This window comes from Chlorocebus sabaeus, chromosome 26, assembly GCF_047675955.1.
Source record: "Chlorocebus sabaeus isolate Y175 chromosome 26, mChlSab1.0.hap1, whole genome shotgun sequence".
In the NCBI taxonomy this organism is placed as follows: domain Eukaryota; kingdom Metazoa; phylum Chordata; class Mammalia; order Primates; family Cercopithecidae; genus Chlorocebus; species Chlorocebus sabaeus.
The window spans coordinates 46,733,798-46,747,199 of record NC_132929.1 but is presented as its reverse complement, the minus strand read 5'-3'; the positions used below and the strand labels follow the sequence as shown (position 1 = coordinate 46,747,199).

General features: G+C 36.4%; 1 protein-coding gene across 3 annotated transcripts in view; it reads right to left on the bottom strand.

Annotated features, from left to right (window-relative positions):
* Positions 1 to 13,402, bottom strand: part of LRRC49 (leucine rich repeat containing 49) — a 163,174-nt gene that overhangs the window by 93,655 nt on the left and 56,117 nt on the right. Inside the window, exon 1 of one of the 3 annotated variants that reach the window (XM_038010110.2) lies at positions 6,399 to 6,613. The exons of the other annotated variants lie outside the window; for them this stretch is intronic. The gene's annotated coding sequence lies outside the window, so the exon portion shown is untranslated. Of the gene's footprint in view, positions 1 to 6,398; positions 6,614 to 13,402 lie in introns of those variants that run through there. 3 annotated transcript variants of the gene reach the window in all.

Here is a 13,402-nt window from a genome sequence, read left to right as displayed (position 1 = left end):
TTCTCTTAACAGTGTCTTTCACAGGACAGATGTTTTTAATTTTAATGATGCCCAACTTAACAATTTTCTCTTTCATGGATCCTACTTTTTGGTCTTGTATCTAAAAACTAATTGCCAAATCCAAGGTTGTCTGGATTTTCTCCTAAGTTTTCTTTAGAAGTTTAATAGTTTTGTGTTTTACAGTTAAGTCTATGATCCATTTTGAATTAATTTAGTGAAAGGTGTAAGGTCCATGTCTATATTCCTTTCTTTTTTTCATATGGACATCCAATTGTTCCAGTACCATTTGTTGAAAAGACTATCCTTTCTCTATTGACTTGCTTTTGCTCCTTTATCAAAGATCACCTGACTATATTTATATGGGTCTATTTCTGGGCCTTTTATTTGGTTCCATTGACATATGTGTCTACTCTTTCACCAATACCACACTGTCATGATGACTGTAGTTTTATACGGGATCTTTATTATGTAGCTTTGAAATGATTTAAACACTTAGTTTATTTACTACATAAATGACACATGTTTTGCTGTGATAAGAACATGAAGTTTAATTCCTCTCCCTGTAAGAATGTTCTATCACTCCTCATCAGACCACATACATGAGTTATTGGGCTCAACTACTAGACTCTAAAAACACATATAAACCCAAGATTTTGACAGATTGATAACTTAGGCTTTGTCAGGGCTACTCTATGTCAGACACTTCTCCAAAGACCAAAATATCAGACTAGCAGGGTTGCTGTCTGGCAGCCTTTGAACTATCCTCCAAAGCCCAGCAACACTGGCACTGCTTGCTAGTGTTGAGGGACCTTGCACATTGTTATGGATGTACACTGTGGTGATCAAACCATCCCTCCTGAAAACACATATAGAAAAGTACTCTCCAAACTTTGATTAGACTTTGATCAGACATCCGCAGAGACATGCTTCCATCCTAATTTAGCAACTAGACTTTAATAACTGGACTCTAAACTAAAATGGAACTCGTTCAATATGTGGATAATGTACTTTATCTATTGAGTATATTCCCTGTGATGTTTGCTCCTGTTATTCTTCCATTCTTTGAGCATTATGAATAAACATAATAAGCTCTTTGTATGGCAATAAACTGTGTGATTTGTGAAAACATACTTTGATCATCTGTTTATTTTAACCATAGAAAACATTCTTGCAAAAGGTTAGTGTGAATCCTCCAACTTTATTCTTCAGCATTGTGTCACTATTCTAGGTCTGGCCTTTTCATATAAACTTTAGAATCCAACTGTTGATATCTATAACCTATGAGATTTTTATTGGGATTTCCTTCCCTCCCTCCCTTCCTTCCTCCCTCCCTTCCTCCCTCCCTCCCTTCGTTCCTTCCCTTCTTTCATGGAGTTTTGCTCTAGTTGCCCAGGCTGGAGTGCAATGGCACAATCTCGGCTCACTGCAACCTCCGCCTCCCGGGTTCAAGCGATTTTCCTGCCTCAGCTTCCCGAGTAGCTGGGATTACAGGAGTGCACCACCACGCCCAGCTAATTATTTGTATTTTTAGTAGAGACAGGGTTTCACCCTGGTCAGGCTGGTCTTGAACTCCTGACCTCAGGTGATCCACCCGCCTCAGCCTCCCAGAGTGTTGGGATTACAGGCGTGAGCCACCACTCCCAGCCAGGATTTTCACTTTTTAAAGAAATAATCACTTTTCTAAATAATACCACAGGGCACCTTGGTAAAATTCATTTATATTACAGTCATTCTCATTCAGTACACAAATACTTTACAAATACTTTATTTATTCAGGCACTAAATTACCAGTACTTTATAGTACTATAAATACTTTATTTATTCAGGCACTAAATTAAATATCTCTTCTCACTGTGTCAAGAAAAGCTAGATTATATAGAATATTCATGGTATAGAAAATAATAAATAGGTACTAACAAGGTTGAGGCAAGTTCTACAGCAAGAATAAAGTTCGCTGTTTTTATTGTCATATTTAAATATTTATTCTGTTTTCCTCACACTGAATGTAAAAAGACACCCTGCTATTAATTATTTTACTTCAGAGCTTATCTTTACCAATCTGAAAGGTAAACCTCACGATTTATATGCAACTCATAGTGTTCGAGACATGTTTAGATAAATATGGGAAGGCATTTTTTTTAACAAACTAGTATATGAAGGTGAAAATGTGAGTTTATAAATTTAAACTTAATCATCACTTCAAGTATAAACAAGCTTGAACAAACATAATTTTTCCCACCTAGCATTGCCAAAATTCATTTTCTTCATCAATATAAAAATCTCAGAACAGTTTCTGGTATTTGTGATGGCTTTTTCTCTCCTTCCCCCATAGTTGTGTACATAAAGCTTGAATCAAATAAAAATGCTTCAGAAGGCAATGTTTTATTTCTTCCACTTCGTTAAAGTGAACTAACTCGTCACCTTCCCTCCACAAATCTGATTCTCTATGTGTATTTTCTATTTGATAAATGATGTCACCATCAAACCAATAATTGAGAATGGGAACTCTAAAGAGTCATGAAGCGATTTTAAGCAAGGTGGGTAATATGATCAGAATAGTATTTTAGAAAAATCACACTTAATAACGTCATGGAGGGTATATGAAAAAGAAAAGAGATAAGAATCAAAAGCTAGTTATAAAGTAGATTGCGGTAATAGAGGTGAAAAATAGGGCTTAACATGTTAAAAACCAAGGTAGTAGTCAGGAGAGTAAAGAGGGGATAGGTTCTATGGAAGTTTAGAGTATAGCATGGACAGAAATTAGTAATCATTTGGATGTGATAAAGAAAGGAATCCAGAATAACTCCAAGTTTCTCTCTCAAGTGAACAACTAGAGTTATGGTTACAAGGGTTCATACTCTGTCAAAATTCATTGAACTCCACACTTAAAATGTGTTCATGTTATTATATGTAAATCATATCTTTAAAAATTGATTTACAGAGAAATTTTAAATTATAAAAAATATATATTTGACAGATTATCTTTTCATCTATCAAGTCTCCTTTTCCTGGAACACTGTTATGTTGGTGGCTAATGGCTATTAAGATACAATTCAAAAGAGTTTTCACTAAGTTTTCCTGCAGCTACCACAGGATGGGCTCACTAATTTCAACCTTAAGGTGTTAACTAACGTGAAGAGCAGAGGTAAGAGAATCAGTAGATGTTGAAGAGCATTTTTTTTCCAATACTCAACCTAACTCAATAGAATTAAACTGTAAGTTTCTTGAAGACTGGAAAGACACTGTGACCACAGCCCCAACACCTGACTTAAGACCTATCTTTAGTAAGTGTGCAATAAAGTTTTGGTGAATGAATGAAAAAATGTAATGAATTGAAATAATTCCAAAGGGCTTATCCTTGATTTTAAAAAAGTGAAGGAGTGAATTTTCTTACACTTTTCTTGGAATTATTATTTAAAAGATAACACATGATATTTAAGCATCATTACAATATACATTACTAATTAGGTAGATGCACTTAAAAGTGAAAATAATATATACAAAAGCACAGACAAGCTGGAAAACTTAATTTTATTATAGACAGATTCTAATTTTATTGCTATTTACTATTTATTTACAAGCTAGATTGTAGAGTCTATGATCCGTTTCTTATTACTAAGTATAATTTTAGACTAAAGTGATTGTAACTGTTCCCAGCCCTGTCTCTCAAGTATTCCTTTGGGGAATTAAATTGATCTAATAATTGCCAATGGAATTGGTCTAATAATGGGTGGTGTCACACACAAAACTAAACAGTATCTTCATTTAATTAAATACAAAGCACTTTTTTATGTATAGAAGAAAACAGTATGCCCAGTACACATTATAAAGAACTTCAGAGATCTAAAAGACCTGTAGATGCCCATATTGTCTATGTCTATAATTCGAGCACAACAAAAAAGTGGCATCAGGAATGGGGACATCACTGCGATCCTTAGTAGGTACTATCCAGGCAACTACTCCCAGATCAGCTACTACTGTTGACACTCAGACTGAAGTCTTTATGCTTTGAATAGTTTTATTAAAGTAAAAATAAACCTGTATTTGATCCAGAAGATTCCTCACAAAATTTTACTTCCATCTGCCAGGCATTTGACCAATAAACATGCCAGACATTCCTAGAAGCTCACTGACAAAGACCATATGATTTTAAAGACATTCGCTAACCAAATAAAACAATACTCTTAAGTACAAATACAGGCTAATGATGGGTTATGTTTTACCTAACCAAAGAAAATCAAAAGCAGACTGTTTAAAAAAAGAAACAAATCTGGAAATAAAACAGTAAGTATAGTGAAATACTAGCTTTTAAAAACAGTCTCTCTCTCCACTCCCCTTCCTTTTTTTTTTTTTTTTTTTTGTGGAGGGTTTAAGAACACTCAATTGCTCTCATCTCTTTAGGACCAAGAATGAAAAAGCTTTGGTCTAAAGGCTGACATTTAACTTATAATTGACTTTAATCTTTTTCCAGATTACTCATACATTTGTTCTTCCCCTAGAAGTCTCCTCACATTGCCACATCTGCTTCCTATCTGCTAAAGAACCTATAGAGAAACAATCTGTTCCTACTGACCAAAATTCATATCCCAAAAGGAAAAGAAAATATTTTAGTCCATTTTATGCTTACTTCATAAAATACAGAGAAATAAATAAAATTCCCATATATGCATGTATCACACAACATAGATATTTAACTAACAATTCCTAAATATCAGTCAAATATCTCCAACTAGAAATTTTCCTCCTCTAAGTAAGCTAAGTACTTTAGAAAAGGGGGTTTTACTCTTTTATACCAGCAAGGTACCATGATCTTGAAATAATCTTAATGAAAAGCTTACTTATTTTATATTGATCAGTGAGAATTTTACTATTTGCCTAGAGTGCTGAAGTGAAATGGAACAATAGAATAAATCATCAACTGTGCTCACAAGGACTGAAATATACATAACTGACAAACATAAAATAACTAGAAAGATGTATAATACATGATCAAATATTAAAGAGTAATGCACAGTTAAAGAAAAGTGCACATAATGCGGGTATTTGTATTCTGAGAGAATGATGAACTAGAACTACTGGTCTCAAATGCATTCATGATCTGCTAAAAAAACAAATGAGGACTACACAGAAAAATAAATCAATAAATAAACGTAGGAACCCAGAGAGGGAAACAGAATGCAGAAACTGACCTTTATGCTGTGACGGCATTTTGCTAAACCTAATGAAATTGAGATTTGGTTTACATGATCTTCAAGGCTGAGGGATAGAAGACAATCCTAGGAGCCACTCAAGTTGGAGAGTCTAACTAGTAGACACCAGTTGATAAATCTGGGACCCCAAGAGCAAGATCCTCAAAATTCGATTAGTTATAAACTTTCTTACTGACAGCCCCTGAAATATTGCCTATCTCAAAGCTTGGGGCTAAGACTAGAAAGGGTAGAAAACTTTTCCCTGATTACTTGTAACCACAGACCACAACTGTCCCAGGGAAAAGTCTTCAGGGGCTTTATCTGCTAAGATAACATGGAGCTGTCATTTCCTAAGATAACAATGCCTTCTTCTGGAATACTTCTTAAAGGACCTGCCTGAGGCTGTTTTACAGTTAACTTTTTTTTAATAAGTAGGAATACACTCTAAAATAACAGTAAAATGTATGGTACAGTTGGCCCTCCATATCCATGGGTTCTACATCTATGAATTCAATCAACCTCAGATTAAAAAAAAAAAAAGAAAATTCCAGGCCTCCTGGCTGTGGCACCTCCAGCCACAGCAACCCACCCACCCATGGTTTCCCCCTGCAGGAGCGACCCTGCCCATAGCACCCCCAGCTGGAGTGCCTCCCGGCCACAACGCCTCCACCACCTCTGCTGGCGCACACCTCCCAAGCCCACGGTGCCCCCTACCAGAGCACCTCCCACCCTCAGTGCCCCTGCCAGAGTGCCTTTTGCTCACAGCACCGCCCACTGGAGCACATCCTGCCCACAGTGCCCCTGCTGCTCCTGTTAGAGCACCTACACCCATGCCCCATTTGCTGTCCCCTATGGAGTGCTGTTGTCAATGGTCTGGGAACACCTCAGCCTCTCTATCCCAGCCAAAGCTCAACCGTGAGAGACCAGAGGACAAAGCTGCTGACCCAGTCCCAGTCCCACAGGGCTAGAGCATGCATCCCAGCAGTGTGGAGCTGAGCCTTGCCCCCTAAAAGCATCCAGAAATGAAGCGATTCAACTATACCCAACATACACCACAGTCAAAAAACCCTAAGGGCAATAAAGATCATAAAAACAAAAAGCCTCACTCAAAGGACGACAACTTCAAATAATAAAGAATCATCAACTGTCACAGAAGAAAGACCCAGCACAAGAACTCTGGCAACTGTAAAAGCCAGTGTGTCTTCTTACCTCCAGATGATCACACTAGCTCCCCAGTAGTGGATCCTAACCAGAATGAAATGGCTGAAATGCCAGGCAGAGAATTCAGAACCTGGATGATAAGGAAGCACACTGAGATACAAGAAAAGGTTGAAACCCAACCCAGGGAAAACAGTAAAACAACCCAATAGTTGAAAGATGACATAACCATTTAAAAAAAGACCAAACTGAACTTCTGGAAATAAAAAATTCCAGGAATTTCAAAATACAATTGGATGCATTAAAAGCAGAACAGACCAAGATGAGAAAAGAATCTTGCAGCTTGGCCAGGCACGGTGGCTCACACCTGTAATCCCAGTACTTTGGGAGGCCAAGGCAGGTGGATCATCTGAGGTCAGGAGTTTGAGACCAGCCTGTCCAACATAGCAAACCCCATCTCTATGAAAAATACAAAAATTAGCTGGGTGTGGTGGCACATGCTTGTAGTCCCAAGTACTCAGGAGACTGAGGCTGAAGAATCACTTGAACCCAGGAGATGGAGGTTGCAGTGAGCCAAGATCACGCCACTGCACTACAGTCTGGGTGACAGAGCAAGACTCTGTCTAAAACAAAACAAAACAAAACAAAAAAACAAAAAAAACTCACAGCTTGAAGCCCACTCCTTTGAAGCAACACAGGCAGACAAAAATGAAGAAAAAATAATTTAAAAAAATAACGGAATCTCTGAGAAATAGGGGATTATGTAGAGACCAAACCTATAACTAGTTTGCATTTCAGAAAGAGGAGAAACAACAAGCAACTTGGAAAATGTATTTGAGGATATAGTCCATAAAAATTTTCCCAATCTTGCTTGAGAGGGTGACATACAAATTCAAGAAATTCAGAGAACCTCTGTGAGATACTATGCAAGATGACCATCCCCAAAACATAGTCATCAGATTCTCCAAGGCCAATGCAAAAGAAAAATTCTTAAATGCAGCTAGAGAAAAACTTACAAAGGGAACCCCATCAGGTTAACAATGTACCTTTTAGTAGAAACCTTATAAGCCAGAAGAGATTTGGGGTCTGTTTTCAATATCCTTGAAGAAAAGAAATTCCAACCAAGAATTTCATATCATTCCAAACTAAACCTCATAAGCAAAGGAGAAATGAAATCCTTTCCAGACGAGCAAAAGCTAAGGGTATTCATTACCCCTAGACCTGCCTTACAAGAGCTTCTAAAGGAAGCGCTAAACATGGAAATTAATGAATGATACCTGCCATCATAAAGACATACTTAAGCACATACTTAATTGATATTATAAAGCAACTATATGATCAAGTCTACATAGTAGCCAGCTAATAGCATGATGACAAAATCAAATCCTCACAGTCCAATACTGACCCTGAATGGAAATGGGCTAAATGCCCCCACTTAAAAGGGATGGAGTGCCAAGTTAGATAAAGAAGCACAAACCAACTGACTACGGTCTTCAAGAGACACATCTCACAAGTAACGACATATATACGCTCAAAGTAAAGAAATGGAGAAAGATCTATCAGGCTAATAGGAAACAAAAAACAGGGGTAGCTATTCATATATCAGATAAAACAGGCTTTAAGCCAACAATGATCAAAAAGGACAAAGAAAGGGCATTACATAATGATAAAGGGCTCAATCCAATAAGAATACTTAATTATTCTAAATATATACACACCCAACCCAACAGTGGAGCACCCAGATTAAAAAAAAAAAAAGTTCTTAGCAATCTGTGAAGAGATTCAGACAACCAAACAATAATCCTCAGGACTTCAACTAATAACATTAGACAGATCATCAAGGCAGTAAACCAGCAAAGATATTCTGGACTTAAACTTGACACTTGACTAATTGGACCTAATAAGACATCTACAGAACACTCCAACTACCAACAAGAAAAATATACATTCTTCTTGTCTGCATATGGCACATACTCTAAGACTGACTACATGCTCAGCCATAAGGCAAGTCTCAGCAAATTCAAAAATCAAAATCAAATCAACCACACAGGTGGACAACAGCACAATAAAAATAGCAATCAATATTGAGGAGATCTAACAAAACCATACGATTACATGGAAGTTAAACAACTTGCTCCTAAATGACTTTTGTATAAAGAACAAAACTAAGGAAGAAATCAAAAAATTCTTTGAAACTAATGAAAATGGAGACATAACATATCAGAATCTTTGGGACACAGCTAAAGCAGTGTTAAGAGGAAAATTTATAGCACTAAATGTCCACATCAAGAAGTTAGAAATATCTCAAACTAACAACCTAATGTACCTAGAGGAACTAGAAAAACAAGAGCAAACCAACCCCAAAGCTAGCAGAAGAAAAGAAAAGAAATAACCAAAATCAGAGTTGAACTGAATGACATTGACTGAATGACAAAAATCCATACAAAAGATCAATGAAACTAAACGGTGATTCTTCAAAAGATTAAAGATTTTAAAAAGATTGAAAAGATTCATAGACCACTAGATAGATTAATAAAGAATAAAAAAGGAGAGAAGACCCAAATAAACACAATCAGAAATGACAAAGGTGACATTACAACCAACTCCACAGAAATACAAAAAAAAAATCATCACATTATTGCTAATACCACTATGCACACAAACTAGAAAACCTAGAAGAAATGAATAAATTCCTGGAAACACACAGCCTCCCGAGATTGAACCAGGAAGAAATTAAAGCCCTGAACAGCCCAATAATGAGTTCAGAAATTAAATCAATAATAAAAAGTCTACCAACCAAAAAAAGCCCTAGACCAGATGGATTCACAGTTGAATTCTTCCAGATATACAAAGAAGAGCTAGTACCAATCCTGCTAAATGTATTTCCAAACATTGAGAAGGAGGGACTACTCCCTAATTCAGACTACAAAGCCAGCATCATTCTGATACCAAAGCCTAGCAAAGACACAGGAAAAAAAAAAAAAAAAAAAGCTTCACGTCAACATGTCTGATGAACACAGATGCAAAAATCCTCAACAAAATACAAGCAAATCCAGAAGCACATCAAAAATCTAATTCACCATGATCAAGTAGGCTTTATTCCTGGAATGCAAAGTTGGTTCAACATATACAAATCAATTAATGTGATTCACCACATAAACTGAATTAATTACAAAAACCATATGACCATCTCAATAGACACAGAAAAGGCCTTCACAAAAATTCAAAATCCCTTCATGTTAAAAACCATCAACAAATTAGGCAACAAAGGAACACACTTCAAAATAATAAGACGCATATAACATAAACCTATAGCCAACATCATCATACTGAATGGGCAAAAGCTGGAAGCATTCCCCTTGAGAACTGGAAAAAGACAAGGATGCCCATTTTCACTACTCCTATTCAACGTAGTACTAGAAGTCCTAACCAGAGCTATCAGGCAAGAAAAAGAAATAAAAGGTATCTAAATTAGGGAGACAGAAAGTTAAACTGTCTATCTGCACAGACAATATAATTCAATACCTAGGAAAACCCATTGACTCCATCACAAGGCTTCTAGAACTGATAAACAACTTTAGTAAAGCTTCAGGATACAAAATCAATGTACAAAAATCAGTAGCATTTCTATATACCAATAATGTCTAGGCTTAGCAAAATCAAGAACACAATCCCATTTATTGTAGCCAGAAAAAGAATAAAATACCTAGGGATACAACTTACCAAGGAGGGGAAAGATGTCTGCAATGAGCAATACAATGCATTGCTGAGAAATCAGAGGCAACATAAACAAATGGAAACACATTCCATGCTTATGGATAAGAAGAATCAACATTGTTAAAATAACCATACTAGCCAAAGCAATTCACAGATTAAATGCCATTCCTATAACACTACCAATGTAATTTTTCATAGAATTAGAAAAACTATTCTAAAAATCATATGGAGGAACCAAAAGAGAGCTGGAATAGCCAAAGCAATCCTAATAAAAAGAATGAATCCAGAGGCATCACATTACCTGACCTCAAACTATACTACAAAGCTACAGTAACTGAAACAGCATGGTACTGGTACAAAAACAGACACATGGACCAATGGAACAGGATAGAGAACCCAGAAATAAAGCCATACACCTACAACTACCTGATCATTGACAAAGTCAACAATAACTACCATGGGGAAAGTACTCCCTATTCAATAAACGGTGTTGAGATAACTTGCTAGCCACATGTAGAAGATTGAAACTAGACCCCTTCCTCTCACCATATTCAAAAATTAACTCAACATGGATTAAAGACTTAAATCTAAGACCTAAACCAATAAAAACCCTAGGAGAAAACCTAGAAAATACCATTCTGGACACTGGCCTTGGCAAAGAATTTATGACTAAGTCTTCAAAAACAATGCAACAAAACAAAAAATTGACAAGTAGGACCTAATTAAACTAAAGAGCTTCTGCACAGCAAAAGAAACTACCAACAGAGTAAATAGACAACCTACAGAATGGAAGAAAATATTTGCAGACTATGCATCTGACAAAGGTCTAATATCCAGAATCTATAAAAAACTTGAATCAGCAAGCAAAAAACAAATAACCTCATTATAAAATGGTCAAAGAACATGAACAGACATTTCTTAAAAGAAGACATACATGTGGCCAACAAATATATGAAAAAATGCTCATATCATCACTAATCATTAGAGAAATGCAAATCAAAACCACAATGAGATGCTGGTGAAAAGGGAGAACACTTATACATTGGAGAAAAGGGAACACATACACTGCTGGTGGGAATGTAAAATAGTCAATCCATTGTGGAAAGCAGTGTGGAGATTCCTCAAAGAACTTAAAACAGAATTACCATTTGACCCAACAATACCACTACTGGGTATATATCCAAAGGAAAATAAATCATTCTACCAAAAAGACACATGTTCATCACAGCACTATTCACAAAAGCAGACATGGAATCAACCAAGATGCCCATCATCGGTGGACTGGATAAAGAAAATGTGGTACATATACACCATAGAATACTACACAGCCACAAAAAAATAATGAAATGTCTTTTGCAGCAACATGGATGCAGCTAGACTCCATTATCCTAAGCAAACTAACATAAGAACAGAAAACCAAATATTGCATGTTCTCACTTATAAGTGGGAGCCAAACAATGAATACACATGAACACAAAGAAGAGAACAAAGACACGGGGGACCACTTGATGGGGGAGGGTGGAGAGAAGGCATATCCTGGAAGTCCACCTATCTGGTACTGTGCTCACTACCTTGGTAATGGGATCATTCACATACCAAGCCTCAGTGACCCACAATTTACCCATGTAACAAACGTGCACATGTACCCCCGAACTTAAAATTTTAAAAATAAATAAAAATAAAATATAAAATAAAAAATTCCACAAAGTTCCAAAAAGCAAAACTTGAATTTACTGTGTGCCAAGTACTACGCTGTATTCACACAAATGAAGTGATGTGTAGGTATTGTAATAGGCATTGTAAGTAATCTAGAGATGATTTAAAGTATACAGAAGGATGTGCACAGGTTATACACAAATATTATGCCATTTTATATTGAGGAGCATTGGTGGATTTTGGTATCCATGGGAGGGGGCAAGTGGATTCCTAGAAACAATCCCACAAAGATACGGAGGGAAAACTATATAGTACATCATAAACCAAAAACATGGTCACTTATTATAATTAACAAGTATTGTGTGCCATACATAACTGCATATGCTATGCTTTGATATGACTGGCAGCTCGGCAGGTATGTTTACATCAGCATCACCAAAAACATATATGTAATGAGTTGCGCTATGATGTTATGATGGCTACAATATCACTAGACAATAGGAGTTTTTCAGCTCCTATATAGTCTAGGTAACCACCGTTGTAAATGTGGTCCATCGTTGACCAAAATGTTGTTATGCACTGTATGACTATATAGGTATGTGTGTTGTATGTAAACCTAAAGTGTTTCAGAAAGACCAGGGCTTGGCAAACTACAGCCCACAGGCCAAATATGCTCTATCACCTGTTTTTGTATGGCTCACAATTAATAATGGCCACCATGTTTTTAAATGGTTAGAAAAAATGTCAAAAAAGACTATGTCATAAGTGAAAATGATATGAAACACAAATGTTAGTGTCCATAAATAAGTTTTATTTAAATACAGCTCTGCCCATTCATTTACATATTATTTATGGCTGCTTTTGTGTTACATAGGAAAAGTTAAGTACTTGAAACAGAGACCACCTGGCCTGCAAAGAATCATGTACATGATACCAATCTAAGTTATCTAAATACACACATACACACATACATATACACATGCATATTTCCTAATTCTATCCACTGAGATGACCCAGAAACGGTGATACCTTAAAAAGGATAAGCACACCTTGCACTCAAATCTTAGTTTCTAAACAGCATTCTCCACTAAAAGTCATTAGAACTCTTTGGAGAAATGGCTGATTCCAGAGTTAGGACTGCAAAAGTATAAGATGAGCCTGGAACAATTTGTTGGGCCAGAAGGGAAGAAAGAACTTAAAGAATGAGGACACATCAAAAGAGAACAGGAGTCTGCTTGAGAAATCAGAGAAAATTTGAACATCAAAATAAATAATAATAGTAAAGGATTACCTCCCTCTTTTGTTCCCTGTATTAAAAAAAACTTTGCTAATGGAATCATAATTCCTGAGAGCTAAAAGTATGACCCCCTGTAATATTAATACAAGTACACTTTAACAGATATTCACAGCTTTAAAAGGCGTGACTCGAAGGATTAATGCCTTAGTGGGAGAATGAAAAGCAGTAGGTAAAGCAAACACGCTCTATCAGGAGTGCAATGAGGTAAAGTTAGACTTAGGCAGAGGTATGTGTGTGCTTATCCATAATGTGTTAATATATGTTTGAGAGATATGAACTCTCTGAGAGGGACAGAACCATGCTGTGGAGTAAGGAAGAACCTCTAATATCTAGGTCAGGCAGACAGATGGCAAAGAGGGGTGGCAGAGAATTGAAAGTAGAATAC